Source organism: Bufo bufo, chromosome 5 (genome assembly GCF_905171765.1).
Source record: "Bufo bufo chromosome 5, aBufBuf1.1, whole genome shotgun sequence".
Lineage (NCBI taxonomy): Eukaryota > Metazoa > Chordata > Amphibia > Anura > Bufonidae > Bufo > Bufo bufo.
In genome coordinates, this window is record NC_053393.1 from 557676042 (window position 1) to 557696964 (window position 20923).

The 20923-nt window shown below is 49.0% G+C and overlaps 1 protein-coding gene and 1 long non-coding RNA gene across 2 annotated transcripts in view; one reads left to right on the forward strand and one right to left on the reverse strand.

The window, feature by feature from the left end:
- Positions 1 to 10835, reverse strand: part of LOC121000855 (zinc finger protein OZF-like) — a 43726-nt gene extending 32891 nt beyond the window's left edge. The window contains exons 1-3 of the mRNA XM_040431588.1: positions 10823 to 10835; positions 6731 to 6736; positions 5913 to 5924 (exon numbers count right to left, since the gene is read on the reverse strand). The gene's annotated coding sequence lies outside the window, so the exon portion shown is untranslated. The remainder of the gene's footprint in view (positions 1 to 5912; positions 5925 to 6730; positions 6737 to 10822) is intronic.
- The window catches only part of LOC121000879, a 20689-nt gene extending 8687 nt beyond the window's left edge, over positions 1 to 12002 (forward strand). The window contains exons 2-3 of the long non-coding RNA XR_005778920.1: positions 5619 to 5625; positions 11884 to 12002. This is a non-coding gene — a long non-coding RNA (uncharacterized LOC121000879). The remainder of the gene's footprint in view (positions 1 to 5618; positions 5626 to 11883) is intronic.
- The last annotated feature ends 8921 nt before the right edge of the window (positions 12003 to 20923 follow it).

Here is a 20923-nt window from a genome sequence, read left to right on the forward strand (position 1 = left end):
AGTACAGGGAGTGCAGAATTATTAGGCAAGTTGTATTTTTGAGGATTAATTTTATTATTGAACAACAACCATGTTCTCAATGAACCCAAAAAACTCATTAATATCAAAGCTGAATATTTTTGGAAGTAGTTTTTAGTTTGTTTTTAGTTTTAGCTATTTTAGGGGGATATCTGTGTGTGCAGGTGACTATTACTGTGCATAATTATTAGGCAACTTAACAAAAAACAAATATATACCCATTTCAATTATTTATTTTTACCAGTGAAACCAATATAACATCTCAACATTCACAAATATAAATTTCTGACAATTAAAAACAAAACAAAAACAAATCAGTGACCAATATAGCCACCTTTATTTGCAAGGACACTCAAAAGCCTGCCATCCATGGATTCTGTCAGTGTTTTGATCTGTTCACCATCAACATTGCGTGCAGCAGCAACCACAGCCTCCCAGACACTGTTCAGAGAGGTGTACTGTTTTCCCTCCTTGTAAATCTCACATTTGATGATGGACCACAGGTTCTCAATGGGGTTCAGATCAGGTGAACAAGGAGGCCAGTGTGTGCAGGTGACTATTACTGTGCATAATTATTAGGCAACTTAACAAAAAACAAATATATACCCATTTCAATTATTTATTTTTACCAGTGAAACCAATATAACATCTCAACATTCACAAATATACATTTCTGACAATTAAAAACAAAACAAAAACAAATCAGTGACCAATATAGCCACCTTTCTTTGCAAGGACACTCAAAAGCCTGCCATCCATGGATTCTGTCAGTGTTTTGATCTGTTCACCATCAACATTGTGTGCAGCAGCAACCACAGCCTCCCAGACACTGTTCAGAGAGGTGTACTGTTTTCCCTCCTTGTAAATCTCACATTTGATGATGGACCACAGGTTCTCAATGGGGTTCAGATCAGGTGAACAAGGAGGCCATGTCATTAGATTTTCTTCTTTTATACCCTTTCTTGCCAGCCACGCTGTGGAGTACTTGGACGCGTGTGATGGAGCATTGTCCTGCATGAAAATCATGTTTTTCTTGAAGGATGCAGACTTCTTCCTGTACCACTGCTTGAAGAAGGTGTCTTCCAGAAACTGGCAGTAGGACTGGGAGTTGAGCTTGACTCCATCCTCAACCCGAAAAGGCCCCACAAGCTCATCTTTGATGATACCAGCCCAAACCAGTACTCCACCTCCACCTTGCTGGCGTCTGAGTCGGACTGGAGCTCTCTGCCCTTTACCAATTCAGCCACGGGCCCATCCATCTGGCCCATCAAGACTCACTCTCTAGAGTTGAGCGAACACCTGGATGTTCGGGTTCGAGAAGTTCGGCCGAACTTCCCGGAAATGTTCGGGTTCGGGATCCGAACCCGACCCGAACTTCGTCCCGAACCCGAACCCCATTGAAGTAAATGGGGACCCGAACTTTTCGGCACTGAAAAGGCTGTAAAACAGCCCAGGAAAGAGCTAGAGGGCTGCAAAAGGCAGCAACATGTAGGTAAATCCCCTGCAAACAAATGTGGATAGGGAAATGAATTAAAATAAAAATTTAAAAAATAAAAATTAACCAATATCAATTGGACAGAGGTCCCATAGCAGAGAATCAGTCTCTTCATGCCATAGCAGAGAATCTGGCTTCATGTCAGCGCAGAATCAGTCTTCATGTCATAGCAGAGAATCAGGCTTCACGTCACCCACCACTGGAACAGGCCACTGTCACATATTTAGGCCCCGGCACCCAGACAGAGGAGAGAGGTCCCGTAACAGAGAATCTGGCCTTATGTCAGGACAGAATCAGTCTTCATGTCATAGTAGAGAATCAGGCTTCACGTCACCCACCACTGGAACAGGCCACTGTCACATATTTAGGCCCAGGCACCCAGGCAGAGGAGAGAGGTCCCGTAACAGAGAATCTGGCCTTATGTCAGCACAGAATCAGTCTTCATGTCATAGCAGAGAATCAGGCTTCACGTCACCCCCCACTGGAACAGGCCACTGTCACACATTTAGGCCCCGGCACCCAGACAGAGGAGAGAGGTCCCGTAACAGAGAATCTGGCCTTATGTCAGCGCAGAATCAGTCTTCATGTCATAGCAGAGAATCAGGCTTCACGTCACCCACCACTGGAACAGGCCACTGTCACATATTTAGACCCAGGCAGAGGAGAGAGGTCCCGTAACAGAGAATCTGGCCTTATGTCAGCGCAGAATCAGTCTTCATGTCATAGCAGAGAATCAGGCTTCACGTCACCCACCACTGGAACAGGCCACTGTCACACATTTAGGCCCAGGCAGAGGAGAGAGGTCCCGTAACAGAGAATCTGGCCTTATGTCAGCACAGAATCTGTCTTCATGTCATAGCAGAGAATCAGGCTTCACGTCACCCACCACTGGAACAGGCCACTGTCACACATTTAGGCCCCGGCACCCAGACAGAGGAGAGAGGTCCCGTAACAGAGAATCTGGCCTTATGTCAGCGCAGAATCAGTCTTCATGTCATAGCAGAGAATCAGGCTTCACGTCACCCACCACTGGAACAGGCCACTGTCACACATTTAGGCCCCGGCACCCAGACAGAGGAGAGAGGTCCCGTAACAGAGAATCTGGCCTTATGTCAGCGCAGAATCAGTCTTCATGTCATAGCAGAGAATCAGGCTTCACGTCACCCACCACTGGAACAGGCCACTGTCACATATTTAGGCCCCGGCACCCAGACAGAGGAGAGAGGTCCCGTAACAGAGAATCTGGCCTTATGTCAGCACAGAATCAGTCTTAATGTCATAGCAGAGAATCAGGCTTCACGTCACCCACCACTGGAACAGGCCACTGTCACATATTTAGGCCCCGGCACCCAGACAGAGGAGAGAGGTCCCGTAACAGAGAATCTGGCTTCATGTCAGCAGAGAATCAGTCTTCATGTCATAGCAGAGAATCAGGCTTCATGTCACCCACCACTGGAACAGGCCACTGTCACATATTTAGGCCCAGGCACCCAGGCAGAGGAGAGAGGTCCCGTAACAGAGAATCTGGCCTTATGTCAGCGCAGAATCAGTCTTCATGTCATAGCAGAGAATCAGGCTTCACGTCACCCACCACTGGAACAGGCCACTGTCACACATTTAGGCCCCGGCACCCAGACAGAGGCGAGAGGTCCCATAGCAGAGAATCAGGCTTCATGTCATAGCAGAGAATCAGGCTTCACGTCACCCACCACTGGAACAGGCCACTGTCACATATTTAGGCCCCGGCACCCAGACAGAGGAGAGAGGTCCCGTAACAGAGAATCTGGCCTTATGTCAGCACAGAATCTGTCTTCATGTCATAGCAGAGAATCAGGCTTCACGTCACCCACCACTGGAACAGGCCACTGTCACATATTTAGGCCCAGGCACCCAGGCAGAGGAGAGAGGTCCCGTAACAGAGAATCTGGCCTTATGTCAGCGCAGAATCAGTCTTCATGTCATAGCAGAGAATCAGGCTTCACGTCACCCACCACTGGAACAGGCCACTGTCACACATTTAGGCCCCGGCACCCAGACAGAGGCGAGAGGTCCCATAGCAGAGAATCAGGCTTCATGTCATAGCAGAGAATCAGGCTTCACGTCACCCACCACTGGAACAGGCCACTGTCACATATTTAGGCCCCGGCACCCAGACAGAGGAGAGAGGTCTCGTAACAGAGAATCTGGCCTTATGTCAGCGCAGAATCAGTCTTCATGTCATAGCAGAGAATCAGGCTTCACGTCACCCACCACTGGAACAGGCCACTGTCACACATTTAGGCCCAGGCACCCCGACAGAGGAGAGCGGTCCCGTAACAGAAAATCTGGCCTTATGTCAGCGCAGAATCAGTCTTCATGTCATAGCAGAGAATCAGGCTTCACTTCACCCACCACTGGAACAGGTCACTGTCACATATTTAGGCCCCGGCACCCAGACAGAGGAAAGAGGTCCCGTAACAGAGAATCTGGCTTCATGTCAGCAGAGAATCAGTCTTCATGTCATAGCAGAGAATCAGGCTTCATGTCACCCACCACTGGAACAGGCCACTGTCACATATTTAGGCCCAGGCACCCAGGCAGAGGAGAGAGGTCCCGTAACAGAGAATCTGGCCTTATGTCAGCAGAGAATCAGTCTTCATGTCATAGCAGAGAATCAGGCTTCACGTCACCCACCACTGGAACAGGCCACTGTCACATATTTAGGCCCAGGCACCCAGGCAGAGGAGAGAGGTCCTGTAACAGAGAATCTGGCCTTATGTCAGCACAGAATCTGTCTTCATGTCATAGCAGAGAATCAGGCTTCACGTCACCCACCACTGGAACAGGCCACTGTCACATATTTAGGCCCAGGCACCCAGACAGAGGAGAGAGGTCCCGTAACAGAGAATCTGGCCTTATGTCAGCACAGAATCAGTCTTCATGTCATAGCAGAGAATCAGGCTTAACGTCACCCACCACTGGAACAGGCCACTGTCACACATTTAGGCCCCGGCACCCAGACAGAGGAGAGAGGTCCCGTAACAGAGAATCTGGCCTTATGTCAGCGCAGAATCAGTCTTCATGTCATAGCAGAGAATCAGGCATCACGTCACCCACCACTGGAACAGGCCACTGTCACATATTTAGGCCCCGGCACCCAGACAGAGGAGAGAGGTCCCGTAACAGAGAATCTGGCCTTATGTCAGCACAGAATCAGTCTTCATGTCATAGCAGAGAATCAGGCTTCACGTCACCCACCACTGGAACAGGCCACTGTCACACATTTAGGCCCCGGCACCCAGACAGAGGAGAGAGGTCCCGTAACAGAGAATCTGGCCTTATGTCAGCGCAGAATCTGTCTTCATGTCCTAGCAGAGAATCAGGCTTCACGTCACCCACCACTGGAACAGGCCACTGTCACACATTTAGGCCCCGGCACCCAGACAGAGGAGAGGTTCATTCAACTTTGGGTTGCCCCGCAATATAATGGTAAAATGAAAATAAAAATAGTATTGAATGAGGAAGTGCCCTGGAGTACAATAATATATGGTTAAGGGGAGGTAGTTAATGTCTAATCTGCACAAGGGATGGACAGGTCCTGTGGGATCCATGCCTGGTTCATTTTTATGAACGTCAGCTTGTCCACATTGGCTGTAGACAGGCGGCTGCGTTTGTCTGTAATGACGCCCCCTGCCGTGCTAAATACACGTTCAGACAAAACGCTGGCCGCTGGGCAGGCCAGCACCTCCAAGGCATAAAAGGCTAGCTCTGGCCACGTGGACAATTTGGAGACCCAGAAGTTGAATGGGGCCGAACCATCAGTCAGTACGTGGAGGGGTGTGCACACGTACTGTTCCACCATGTTAGTGAAATGTTGCCTCCTGCTAACACGTTCCGTATCAGGTGGTGGTGCACTTAGCTGTGGCGTGGTGACAAAACTTTTCCACATCTCTGCCATGCTAACCCTGCCCTCAGAGGAGCTGGCCGTGACACAGCTGCGTTGGCGACCTCTTGCTCCTCCTCTGCCTTCGCCTTGGGCTTCCACTGGTTCCCCTGTGACATTTGGGAATGCTCTCAGTAGCGCGTCTACCAACGTGCTCTTGTACTCGCGCATCTTCCTATCAAGCTCCAGTGTAGGAAGTAAGGTGGGCACATTGTCTTTGTACCGGGGATCCAGCAGGGTGGCAACCCAGTAGTCCGCACACGTTAAAATGTGGGCAACTCTGCTGTCGTTGCGCAGGCACTGCAGCATGTAGTCGCTCATGTGTGCCAGGCTGCCCAGAGGTAAGGACAAGCTGTCCTCTGTGGGAGGCGTATCGTCATCGTCCTGTGTTTCCCCCCAGCCACGCACCAGTGATGGGCCCGAGCTGCTTTGGGTGCCACCCCGCTGTGAACATGCTTCCTCCTCATCCTCCTCCACCTCCTCCTCATCCTCGTCCTCCTCGTCCTCCAGTAGTGGGCCCTGTCTGGCCACATTTGTACCTGGCCTCTGGTGTTGCAAAAAAACTCCCTCTGAGTCACTTCGAAGAGACTGGCCTGAAAGTGCTAAAAATGACCCCTCTTCCTCCTGGGCCACCTCCTCTTCCATCATCGCCCTAAGTGTTTTCTCAAGGAGACATAGAAGTGGTATTGTAACGCTGATAACGGCGTCATCGCCACTGGCCATGTTGGTGGAGTACTCGAAACAGCGCAACAGGGCACACAGGTCTCGCATGGAGGCCCAGTCATTGGTGGTGAAGTGTGTCTGTTCCGCAGTGCGACTGACCCGTGCGTGCTGCAGCTGAAACTCCACTATGGCCTGCTGCTGCTCGCACAGTCTGTCCAGCATGTGCAAGGTGGAGTTCCACCTGGTAGGCACGTCGCATATGAGGCGGTGAGCGGGAAGGCCGAAGTTACGCTGTAGCGCAGACAGGCGTGCAGCAGCAGGATGTGAACGCCGGAAGCGAGAACAGACGGCCCGCACTTTATGCAGCAGCTCTGACATGTCGGGGTAGTTGTGAATGAACTTCTGCACCACCAAATTCAGCACATGCGCCAGGCAAGGGATGTGCGTCAAACCGGCTAGTCCCAGAGCTGCAACGAGATTTCGCCCATTATCGCACACCACCAGGCCGGGCTTGAGGCTCACCGGCAGCAACCACTCGTCGGTCTGTTGTTCTATACCCCCCCACAACTCCTGTGCGGTGTGGGGCCTGTCCCCCAAACATATGAGTTTCAGAATGGCCTGCTGACGTTTACCCCGGGCTGTGCTGAAGTTGGTGGTGAAGGTGTGTGGCTGACTGGATGAGCAGGTGGAAGAAGAGGAGGAGGAAGCTGAGTAGGAGGAGGAGGCAACAGGAGGCAAAGAATGTTGCCCTGCGATCCTTGGCGGCGGAAGGACGTGCGCCAAACAGCTCTCCGCCTGGGGCCCAGCCACCACTACATTTACCCAGTGTGCAGTTAGGGAGATATAGCGTCCCTGGCCGTGCTTACTGGTCCACGTATCTGTGGTTAGGTGGACCTTGCCACAGATGGCGTTGCGCAGTGCACACTTGATTTTATCGGACACTTGGTTGTGCAGGGAAGGCACGGCTCTCTTGGAGAAGTAGTGGCGACTGGGAACAACATACTGTGGGACAGCAAGCGACATGAGCTGTTTGAAGCTGTGTGTGTCCACCAGCCTAAATGACAGCATTTCATAGGCCAGTAGTTTAGAAATGCTGGCATTCAGGGCCAGGGATCACCTCAGCCGTGTTAGCCCCCCCATATCAAAATTTTTGAACAAAACATATGCAATTGGTTAGATCTTTGTTAGATCAGGTTAGATCAATTGTTGTTTGCGTTAGATCTCATACAGAAGTAGAGATATTAACAGTTATTTGCAGGGGGGGCTAACCCGTCATCAGCCCCCCCTTATCAAAAAATTGACCAAAAAAATTAGCTATTTTGGAAGATATTTGTTAGATCAGGTAAGATCAAGTGGTTTCAACGTTAGATCTCATTTAATTACAGAGATATTTCAAATGAAAACACAGATATTAGGAAGTATTAAATAGGGGGGCTAGCCCCCCCCTGACGTAATAGCAAATATCCATAATATCTCTGTAATTAAATGAGATCTAACGTTGAAACCACTTGATCTTACCGGATCTAACGAAGGCCTATTAGTCTGCATCAAATTTTACCAGAAAATTGCGTGTGGGGGGGCTAGCCCCCCCTGACGTAATAGCAAATATCCATAATATCTATGTAATTATATGAGATCTAACGTTGAAACCACTTGATCTTACCGGATCTAACAAAGGCCTATTAGTCTGCATCAAATTTTACCAGAAAATTGCATGTGGGGGGGCTAGCCCCCCTATTTAATACTACCTAATATCTGTATTTTTATGTGAAATATCTCTGTAATTAAATGAGATCTAACGTTGAAACCACTTGATCTTACCGGATCTAACGAAGGCCTATTAGTCTGCATCAAATTTTACCAGAAAATTGCGTGTGGGGGGGGCTAGCCCCCCCTGACGTAATAGCAAATATCCATAATATCTATGTAATTATATGAGATCTAACGTTGAAACCACTTGATCTTACCGGATCTAACAAAGGCCTATTAGTCTGCATCAAATTTTACCAGAAAATTGCATGTGGGGGGGCTAGCCCCCCTATTTAATACTACCTAATATCTGTATTTTTATGTGAAATATCTCTGTAATTATATGAGCTCTAACGTTGAAACCACTTGATCTTACCGGATCTAACGAAGGCCTATTAGTCTGCATCAAATTTTACCAGAAAATTGCATGTGGGGGGGCTAGCCCCCCCTGACGTAATAGCAAATATCCATAATATCTCTGTAATTATATGAGGTCTAACGTTGAAACCACTTGATCTTACCGGATCTAACGAAGACCTATTACTCTGCATCAAATTTTACCTGAAAATTGCATGTGGGGGGGCTAGCCCCCCCTCATTAATCACTTAATAAGTCTGTAATTATGTGAGATCTAACAAAACAACTAGTTGATCATACCTGATCTAACAAATATCTTCCAAAATAGCTAATTTTTTTGTCAATTTTTTGATAAGGGGGGGCTTATGACGGGTTAGCCCCCCCTGCAAATAACTGTTAATATCTCTACTTCTGTATGAGATCTAACGCAAACAACAATTGATCTAACCTGATCTAACAAAGATCTAACCAATTGCATATGTTTTGTTCAAAAATTTTGATATGGGGGGGCTAACACGGCTGAGGTCCAGGGATCGAGGGTGGCTAGGTGGGAATTTAATCTTTTTCTCAAATGTTTGTGAGATGGAGAGCTGAACGCTGCCGTGTGACATGGTTGAGATGCTTGGTGACGCAGGTGGTGGTGTTGGTGGTACATCCCATGTTTGCTGGGCGGCAGGTGCCAACGTTCCTCCAGAGGCGGAGGAAGAGGCCGAGGCGGCGGCAGCAGCAGAAGAGGCCGAGGCGGCAGCAGCAGAAGAGGTAGCAGGGGGAGCCTGAGTGAGTTCCTTGTTTTTAAGGTGTTTACTCCACTGCAGTTCATGCTTTGCATGCAGGTGCCTGGTCATGCAGGTTGTGCTAAGGTTCAGAACGTTAATGCCTCGCTTCAGGCTCTGATGGCACAGCGTGCAAACCACTCGGGTCTTGTCGTCAGCACATTGTTTGAAGAAGTGCCATGCCAGGGAACTCCTTGAAGCTGCCTTTGGGGTGCTCGGTCCCAGATGGCGGCGGTCAGTAGCAGGCGGAGTCTCTTGGCGGCGGGTGTTCTGATTTTGCCCACTGCTCCCTCTTTTGCTACGCTGTTGGCTCGGTCTCACCACTGCCTCTTCCTCCGAACTGTGAAAGTCAGTGGCACGACCTTCATTCCATGTGGGGTCTAGGACCTCATCGTCCCCTGCATCGTCTTCCACCCAGTCTTGATCCCTGACCTCCTGTTCAGTCTGCACACTGCAGAAAGACGCAGCAGTTGGCACCTGTGTTTCGTCATCATCAGAGACGTGCTGAGGTGGTATTCCCATGTCCTCATCATCAAGAAACATAAGTGGTTGTGCGTTAGTGCATTCTATCTCTTCCACCCCTGGTGAAGGGCTAGGTGGATGCCCTTGGGAAACCCTGCCAGCAGAGTCTTCAAACAGCATAAGAGACTGCTGCATAACTTGAGGCTCAGACAGTTTCCCTGATATGCATGGGGGTGATGTGACAGACTGATGGGCTTGGTTTTCATGCGCCATCTGTGCGCTTTCTGCAGAAGACTGGGTGGGAGATAATGTGAACATGCTGGATGCACTGTCGGCCACCCAATTGACTAATGCCTGTACCTGCTCAGGCCTTACCATCCTTAGAACGGCATTGGGCCCCACCAAATATGGCTGTAAATTCTGCTGGCTACTGGGACCTGAGGTAGTTGGTTCACTAGGACGTGTGGCTGTGGCAGAACGGCCACGTCCTCTCCCAGCACCAGAGGGTCCACTAACACCACCACGACCATGTCCACGTCCGCGTCCCTTATTAGATGTTTTCCTCATTGTTCCCGTTCACCACAATTTTGAAAATGGCAAATTTGGGAATAGTTTTTCAACCCAGAACAAAAACTGTGCTTTTACGGTCACTACAAATAACTTGACCAACTAAAACAGTACAGATTTGGTTGAATAAAAATGTGAGGCCTGTTTTTTTTTGCGCTGTGTGACAGTTATAGGTTTAATCACAGAATGACACTTCTATCTGCACGGTAGCGTGTGTCTTAGGTTTTTCTGAATGACACTATCAGCACCTTCAATGTAAGATATCCTTTTTGGGATAGATTTCAAGTAGGCCTGATATAGCAGAAACTAGTTATTTTGAGAATGGCAAATTTGGGAATAGTTTTTCAACCCAGAACAAAAACTGTGCTTTTACGGTCACTACCAATAACTTGACCAGCTAAAACTGTGCAGATTTGGTTGAATAGAAATGTCAGGTCTATTTTTTAGGCGCTGGGTGACACAGGCTCAACTTGCCCCTGATGTAGTATATGGCCAAAAAATAACCAGACTGTTGATGGTTAAATGCACTTCGGTGACACAGGCTCAGCCTGCAGTTGATGTAGTATATAGCACAAAATAACCAGACTATCGATGGTTAAATACACTTGGTGATAGCTTGTGCTGGCGCACCACAAGTCACAAAATGGCCGCCGATCACCCCAGAAAAAAGTGATATAAAAACGCTCTGGGCAGCCTCAAAAAAGTGAGCAAGTCAATATCAGCACTTCAATGATCCACAGCTGCAGATCGATCACAGAATGAAGTCTTTTGGAGGAGTTAATCTGCCTAATCTCGCCCTAACGTCGCAGCTGCAACCTCTCCCTATACTGATCATAGCAGAGTGACGTGCGGCGCTACGTGACCCAAGCTTATATAGAGGCTGGGTCACATGCTGCACTGGCCAATCACAGCCATGCCAATAGTAGGCAAGGCTGTGATGGCCTCTTGGGGCAAGTAGTATGACGCTTGTTGATTGGCTGCTTTGCAGCCTTTCAAAAAGCGCCAAGAAAGCGCCGAACACCGAACCCGAACCCGGACTTTTACGAAAATGTTCGGGTTCGGGTGCGTGTCACGGACACCCCAAAATTCGGTACGAACCCGAACTATACAGTTCGGGTTTGCTCATCCCTATCACTCTCATTTCATCAGTCCATAAAACCTTAGAAAAATCAGTCTTGAGATATTTCTTGGCCCAGTCTTGACGTTTCAGCTTGTGTGTCTTGTTCAGTGGTGGTCGTCTTTCAGCCTTTCTTACCTTGGCCATGTCTCTGAGTATTGCACGCCTTGTGCTTTTGGGCACTCCAGTGATGTTGCAGCTCTGAAATATGGCCAAACTGGTGGCAAGTGGCATCTTGGCAGCTGCACGCTTGACTTTTCTCAGTTCATGGGCAGTTATTTTGCGCCTTGGTTTTTCCACACGCTTCTTGCGACCCTGTTGACTATTTTGAATGAAACGCTTGATTGTTCGATGATCACGCTTCAGAAGCTTTGCAATTTTAAGAGTGCTGCATCCCTCTGCAAGATATCTCACTATTTTTGACTTTTCTGAGCCTGTCAAGTCCTTCTTTTGACCCATTTTGCCAAAGGAAAGGAAGTTGCCTAATAATTATGCACACCTAATATAGGGTGTTGATGTCATTAGACCACACCCCTTCTCATTACAGAGATGCACATCACCTAATATGCTTAATTGGTAGTAGGCTTTCGAGCCTATACAGCTTGGAATAAGACAACATGCATAAAGAGGATGATGTGGTCAAAATACTCATTTGCCTAATAATTCTGCACGCAGTGTACTTGTACTGTAAAGACTACGGATCTGTTGTCATGTGAGGACCAAATTCTCTCACAAATAACCCAAAAGGTCTGGTCTAAAGAAGCAGGAGGAGTATCTCTAGGGTAAGATCTAACATCCTCTCCGCCATCTTGTCCCCGTCTCCATCCATTATCTGGTACTGATGATGTCATCGGACAATCCTATATCACAGGAACCTGAATGGAAGAAGAGGAGTCAATGTAGAATCCGCATGAAATCCCATAGAAATGCTTATAATGACCGGAGATGATGAGGGACATTTGGGAGAAATCAGAGGAGATGAGGTCTTCTCTCTATTGTCTGGACTGATGACTGGAAGATCTCGTCAGGGCAGTTCCTCCATGTTTGAGGTGACAGCAGTATAAAGTATGGTGTACCCTCACACGACCCTTACATTCAATCACTGGCTGCAATTGTGATACCAGTAATGTAAACCATCATGGCCACAGTGGTCATGTAACACTTATACTGGTATCACTGCTGGGATACATCCTCATAACATGGACGTCTATGGGAGAGGACGACCACTGCTGGAGACACTGGTGGACGCCTCCCAGGTCCCTCTCCGGCAGAGACTTCAGTGTCCCCCACGTCAGGAGAGCAGCGCATGCGCAGGATGTCAGTGCGGCCTGTGACTGACAGAATACTAGAGTTGTTGCGATACCAATTTTTTGATTCGGTTTCGATACCATGAAAAATAATTGCGATACTCGATACCATTCAATACCACGCGAAAAAAATAAACCAAAAAAGCCACGTGCATTCCGCATTTTAAAAAATGGCGAATCGCGCAGTTTTTATTTATTTTTTTCTGTTCCGGCGTTTACCGCATAGTTTTTTTTAATATTTTAATAGTTTGGACTTTTCTGACGTGGCGATGTGTAATATGTTTATTATTTCTACATTTTATATGTGAAATTGGAAAATGGGGGTGATTCATACTTCATATTTTGGTGGGGGGTTTTTTTTTCCTTTTTTTTACACTTTTTATTTAATAACTATTTCCCCCCTTAGGGGCCAGAACCTAGGATCTTTCATCCCTTGTCCTATTCACCCTGTGACAGCTCTATCAGGGTGAATAGGACTTCACACTGTCCCTGCTGCTCTGTGCACACAGCATCAGGGATGTTACCATGGCAGCCAGGGCTTCAGTAGCGTCCTGGCTGCCATGGTAACCAATCAGATCCCCAGCTGGGGCTCCGATCAGAAGCTGGGGCTCCGATCAGAAGCTGCCACTGCACCACCAATGAGGGGGAGGGGAGAGGACCCTGTGGCCACTACCACCAATGATTTTAATACTGGGGGGTTGAGAGGGGCCGGCGCACTGTGCCACCAATGATTTTAATGGGATGGGGGGGTTGAGGGGGGGTCACACTGCACCACCAATGATAATTACCCCTTAATACAGGAGGCGGGTACTGGCAGATCAGCGGCAGTTAACCCCTCAGGTGCCGCACCTGAGGGGTTAACTGCCGCTGATCGCATCTCCCTGTCAGGGGCAGGGTGCCGGCAATGCGATTCTGCTGCCGGCACCCGCCTCCTGTATTATGTGTTAAAGACGTGGGTCCAGACTTTCAGTATCAGGCTACACAGAGCGGCACCCAGCTATGTCCCAGCACTCACCATTATTCCTGGGCGCCGCTCCGTTCACCCGCTGTGCCACATTACCGTCTTTGAGTTTGAGAGCCTTAGTTTTTTCCGTTTTTGATGTGAGGTGACAAAACAAATATTTTTTTAGCATAGTTTTTATTAAAAAAAATTTTAACACTTTTTGTGATGTGAGGTGACAAAAAATGGCTTTTTTTTTTTTTTTTTTTAAAGGTGTTTACCTCAGGGTTTAGGTCATGTGGTACTTTTATAGAGCAGGTTCTTACGGATGCGGCGATACCTAATATGTCTACTTTTTTTTTTTTTTTTTTTACGTTTAACATAAGCACAAAGCATTTTTGAAACAAAAAAAATCATGTTTTAGTCTGAGAGCATTAGTTTTTCAATTATTTGGGCCATAGTCTCATGTAGGGGCTAATGTTTTGTGGGATCAGGTGAAGGTTTGATTGGTACTATTTTGGTGTACATACGATTTTTTTTTATAACTTTTATTACCCTTTTTGGGAAGTAGGGTGGACAAAATTTCAATTTCATCATAGTTTTTATTTTTTATGGTGTTCACCGTGCAGGGAAAGTAACATGACCATTTTATAGATCAGGTCGTTACGGACGCGGTGATATCATACATGTGTAGGGAATTTTATATTTTTTCATTTTTAATCAGTGATAAATGTGTTTTTTTATATTAACATTTTTTTTCAATTTTTCTTTTATTTTTTTTTGACCCAGACCCACTTGGTTCTTGAAGATCCAGTGGGTCTGATGTCTGTATAATACAGTACAGTACACTATATAGTGTATTGTACTGTATTTTTACTTTAGCAGAAGTCTAATCAGCACAATGGACAGCAGGAAGCCTGTGAAGGCGTCCTGTTGCCATGGTAACCATCACTCGCTGCCACAACGTAGAAGCGGGTGATGGGGAGGGAGGGGGGCCCCCTCCGTCTCCCATCAGGGGCTAAAAAAAAAGGCACAGCAGTCCCCGATGGGAGAGGGAGCTCCCTCCCTGTTAACCTCTTCCATACAGCGGTCGCTACAGACCGCAGCATGGAAGGGGTTAAACGGCTGACATCTGTGTGATGATGTCAGCCGTTTCAAGCAGAGTGTCAGAAATGTGCTGACACTCTGCTAAAACCGCTCAGCGATCCTGAGAGAGGGGGCGGGCGGATGATCGCGCCCCTGCCCGCCCCATCCCCAGCACCATCCGCACATTAAAATGAAGGTATTTTGAAGTTTCTGGGGGATCCAAAAACTTCCGAAAGCGCTGCAATTGACCTGCGGTTTGCAGCGATCACCGATACGGAGGGGGGGGGGGGGTTCACAGGACCTCCCTTGGCATTGACCCAGGGTGCCTGCTGATTGATTTCAGCAGGCACCCAGTTTTGATCGCCGCGCGGCGGTGATCGGAACTACACAGGACGTACCTGTACGCCCTGTGTCCTTAACAGGTTAAACTAATACTTTGTTGAAGCACCTTCTGATTTTATTCCAGCACTCAGTCTTTTTGGGTAGGAGTCTATCAGCATGGCACATTTTGACTCTTCTTTGCAAAAACCCTCCAAATCTGTCAGATTGCGAGGGCATCTCCTGGGCACAGCCCTCTTCAGATCACCCCACAGATTGTCAATCGGATTCAGGTCTGGGCTCTGGCTGGGCCATTCCAAAACTGTAATCTTCTTCTGGTGAAGCCATTCCTTTGTTGATTTGGATGGATGCTTTGGGTCGTTGTCATGCTGGAAGATGTAGTTCCTCTTCATGTTCAGCTTTCTAGCAGAAGCCGGAAGGTTTTGGGCCAATATTGAAAGGTATTTGGAACCGTTCAGAATTCCCTCGAGCTTAACTAAGGCCCCAGTTCCAGCTGAAGAAGAACAGCCCCTTGGCATGATGCTGCCACCACCAGGCTTCACTGTGGGGATGGGGTTCTTCTGGGGATGGGCAGTGTTGTTTTTGCGCCAAACATATCTTTTGGAATTATGGCCAAAAAGTCCCACCTTGGTTCCAGCAGACCATAACACCTTTTCCCACTTGCTTTTGGGAGACTTCAGATGTGTTTTTGCAGAATGTAGCCTGGCTTGGATGTTTCTCTTGGTAAGAAAAGGCTTTCGTCTTGCCCTCTACCCCATAGCCCAGAGATATGAAGAATACGGGAGATTGTTGTCACATGGACCACACGGCCAGGACTGGCCAGATATTCCTGCAGCTCCTGTAATGTTGCTGTAGGCTAGGGCTGCACGATATGGGAATTTTGTGCGATTAGGGCCCTAAAAATTGCGATAACGATATTTTAAGGGAATTGTGCTAGAGGTCTATTTGCTTGGATTTTCCCATATGAGCCGCTGACGCGGCTGGGTATGACATAGTTATGGGGGATCTGTGGAGGACGCTGTCCCCTATTCTCCCTCCTCCATCCTCACTCCCCGCCCAAAGCGTCTTCATCAGGTTTTATTTATTTATTTTCTGTGATACACAGGGCGCTATTTTTTTTTTTTTTTTCGTATTTTCTTTTTTCTTTCTATGCGCTATAAGATTGTATCCGACCGACTCCATCTCACTGCAATCTAGTTATGTGGAACATGGAAAACAAGCAACATTTACTGGGAACTCCATAACTCCAAGACATCATACACTGCACTACTGAAGCATCAGCTGTGACAGACATCATACACTGCACTACTGAAGCATCAGCTGTGACAGACATCATACACTGCACTACTGAAGCATCAGCTGTGACAGACATCATACACTGCACTACTGAAGCACCAGCTGCCACAGACATCATACACTGCACTACTGAAGCACCAGCTGTGACAGACATCATACACTGCACTACTGAAGCACCAGCTGTGACAGACATCACACACTGCACTACTGAAGCACCAGCTGTGACAGACATCATACACTGCACTACTGAAGCATCAGCTGTGACAGACATCACACACTGCACTACTGAAGCACCAGCTGTGACAGACATCATACACTGCACTACTGAAGCACCAGCTGTGACAGACATCACACACTGCACTACTGAAGCATCAGCTGCCACAGACATCATACACTGCACTACTGAAGCACCAGCTGTGACAGACATCATACACTGCACTACTGAAGCACCAGCTGTGACAGACATCACACACTGCACTACTGAAGCACCAGCTGTGACAGACATCACACACTGCACTACTGAAGCACCAGCTGTGACAGACATCATACACTGCACTACTGAAGCACCAGCTGTGACAGACATCATACACTGCGCTACTGAAGCATCCGCTGCGACAGACATCACACACTGCACTACTGAAGCATCAACTGCCACAGACATCATACACTGCACTACTGAAGCATCAGCTGTGACAGACATCATACACTGCACTACTGAAGCATCAGCTGTGACAGACATCATACACTGCACTACTGAAGCATCAGCTGTGACAGACATCACACACTGCACTACTGAAGCATCAACTGCCACAGACATCATACACTGCACTACTGAAGCATCAGCTGTGACAGACATCACACACTGCACTACTGAAGCATCAACTGCCACAGACATCATACACTGCACTACTGAAGCACCAGCTGTGACAGACATCACACACTGCACTACTGAAGCATCAACTGTGACAGACATCATACACTGCACTACTGAAGCATCAACTGTGACAGACATCATACACTGCACTACTGAAGCATCAGCTGTGACAGACATCATACACTGCACTACTGAAGCATCAGCTGTGACAGACATCACACACTGCACTACTGAAGCATCAACTGCCACAGACATCATACACTGCACTACTGAAGCATCAGCTGTGACAGACATCACACACTGCACTACTGAAGCATCAACTGCCACAGACATCATACACTGCACTACTGAAGCATCCGCTGTGACAGACATCACACACTGCACTACTGAAGCATCAACTGTGACAGACATCATACACTGCACTACTGAAGCATCAACTGCCACAGACATCATACACTGCACTACTGAAGCATCAACTGCCACAGACATCATACACTGCACTACTGAAGCATCCGCTGTGATAGACATCACACACTGCACTACTGAAGCATCAACTGTGACAGACATCATACACTGCACTACTGAAGCATCAGCTGTGACAGACATCATACACTGCACTACTGAAGCATCAGCTGTGACAGACATCATACACTGCACTACTGAAGCATCAACTGTGACAGACATCATACACTGCACTACTGAAGCATCAGCTGTGACAGACATCATACACTGCACTACTGAAGCATCAGCTGTGACAGACATCACACACTGCACTACTGAAGCATCAGCTGTGACAGACATCATACACTGCACTACTGAAGCATCAGCTGTGACAGACATCATACACTGCACTACTGAAGCATCAGCTGTGACAGACATCATACACTGCACTACTGAAGCATCAGCTGTGACAGACATCACACACTGCACTACTGAAGCATCAGCTGTGACAGACATCACACACTGCACTACTGAAGCATCAACTGTGACAGACATCATACACTGCACTACTGAAGCATCAGCTGTGACAGACATCACACACTGCACTACTGAAGCATCAGCTGTGACAGACATCACACACTGCACTACTGAAGCATCAACTGTGACAGACATCATACACTGCACTACTGAAACACCAGCTGTGACAGCCACCATACACTGCACTACTGAAGCATCAACTGCCACAGACATCACACACTGCACTACTGAAGCATCAGCTGTGACAGACATCACACACTGCACTACTGAAGCACCAGCTGTGACAGACATCATACACTGCACTACTGAAGCACCAGCTGTGACAGACATCACACACTGCACTACTGAAGCCCCAGCTGTGACAGACATCACACACTGCACTACTGAAGCATCAGCTGTGACAGACATCACACACTGCACTACTGAAGCACCAGCTGTGACAGACATCATACACTGCACTACTGAAGCCCCAGCTGTGACAGACATCACACACTGCACTACTGACTGCGGCCCCCGGCTCCCCGGTACCTGCTCCTCCTCAGGCCGGGGCTCTCCCTCCCGCTGTCCGGACGGTAGATGCTAGAGTGGAGTTGTTAGAACGAGGTCTGTGACGTCACTGGTCACATGCTCCTTCATGGTCACATGGTCAAGTGTGGGAAGTGCTTATAAACCCAGACTGCAGGAGCTTGTGAAGGAGGAGGAGCTGTGTGTGCCTGGATGTGCTGCAGAGCTAGAGTCCATAAGAGCGCATACATGAGGAGGCAGGTTACAGATCTGTGAAGGGAGGGGGCATGTGGTGTATTCTGGGGACATGGGGGGGGTTAATCTGTGAGGGGGCATGTGGTGTATTCTGGGGACATGGGGGGGGGTTAATCTGTGAGGGGGGCATGTGGTATATTCTGGGGACATGGGGGGGGTTAATCTGTGAGGGGGGCATGTGGTATATTCTGGGGACATGGGGGGGGTTAATCTGTGAGGGGGGCATGTGGTATATTCCGGGGACATGGGGGGGGGGGGGGTTAATCTGTGAGGGGGGCATGTGGTATATTCTGGGGACATGGGGGGGTTAATCTGTGAGTGGGGCATGTGGTGTATTCTGGGGACATGGAGGGGTTAATCTGTGAGGGGGGTGTATTCTGGGGACATGGGGGGTTAATCTGTGAGGGGGCACGTGGTGTATTATGGGGGGGGGGTTAATCTGTGAGGGGGCATGTGGTGTATTCTGGGGACATGGAGGGGTTAATCTGTGAGGGGGGCATGTGGTGTATTCTGGGGCCCATGAGGGTGTAGGTCTGTGAGGGGGTTATGGGGTGGGTCAGTCTGGTAGGGGGGCATGTGGTGTAGTCTGTTACCATGAGGGTGCATATCTCTGTGTGTGTGTGTGGGGGGGGGGGGGGCATGTAGTGTATTCTGGTACCATGAGGGTGCAGATCTATGGGGGGGCATGTGGTGTATTCTGGTACCATGAGGGTGCAGATCTATGGGGGGGCATGTGGTGTATTCTGGGGTCATTAGGGTGAAGATCTATGGGGGGGGTCAATCTGAGGGGGGGGCATGTGGTGTATTCTGGGGACATGAGGGTGCAGATCTGTGAGGGGGGGGCATGTGGTGTATTCTGGGGACATGAGGGTGCAGATCTGTGAGGGGGGGCATGTGGTGTATTCTGGGGACATGAGGGTGCAGATCTGTGAGGGGTGGGGCATGTGGTGTATTCTGGGGACATGAGGGTGCAGATCTGTGAGGGGGGGCATGTGGTGTATTCTGGGGACATGAGGGTGCAGATCTGTGAGGGGGGGGGGGCATGTGGTGTATTCTGGGGACATGAGGGTGCAGATCTGTGAGGGGGGGGCATGTGGGTGTATTCTGGGGGCATAAGGGTGCAGATCTATGGGGGGGCATGTGGGTGTATTCTGGAGCCATGAGGGTGCATATCTGTGTGTGGGGGGGGGTCATGCAGTGTATTCTGGTACCATGAGGGTGCAGATCTGTGGGGGGGGGGGGAGGGGGTCAATCTGTGAGGGGGGGGGGCATGTGGTGTATTCTGGGGACATGAGGGTGCAGATCTATGGGGGGGCATGTGGTGTTTTCTGGGGTCATTAGGGTGAAGATCTATGGGGGGGGCATGAGGGTGCAGATCTATGGGGGGGGGCATGAGGGTGCAGATCTATGGGGGGGCATGTGGGTGTATTCTGGCGCCATGAGGGTGCAGATCTATGGGGGGGGCATGTGGGTGTATTCTGGGGGCATAAGGGTGCAGATCTATGGGGGGCATGTGGGTGTATTCTGGCGACATGAGGGTGCAGATCTATGGGGGGGGGCATGTGGGTGTATTCTGGAGCCATGAGGGTGCAGATCTATGGGGGGGGGGGGCATGTGGTGTATTCTGGGGCCATGAGGGTGCATATCTGTGGGGGGGAGGGGGTCAATCTGTGAGGGGGGGGCATGTGGTGTATTCTGGGGACATGAGGGTGCAGATCTATGGGGGGGGCATGTGGTGTATTCTGGCGCCATGAGGGTGCAGATCTATTTCGGGGGGGCATGTGGGTGTATTCTGGCGCCATGAGGGTGCAGATCTATGGGGGGGGGGGGCATGTGAGTTTATTCTGGGGGGCATGTGGGTGTATTCTGGCACCATGAGGGTGCAGATCTATGGGGTGGGGGGGCATGTGGTGTATTCTGGGGACATGGGGGGGGTTAATCTGTGAGGGGGGTGTATTCTGGGGACATGGCGGGTTAATCTGTGAGGGGGCATGTGGTGTATTATGGGGGGGTTAATCTGTGAGGGGGCATGTGGTGTATTCTGGGGACATGGAGGGGTTAATCTGTGAGGGGGGTGTATTCTGGGGACATGGGGGGTTAATCTGTGAGGGGGCACGTGGTGTATTATGGGGGGGGTTAATCTGTGAGGGGGCATGTGGTGTATTCTGGGGACATGGAGGGGTTAATCTGTGAGGGGGGCATGTGGTGTATTCTGGGGCCC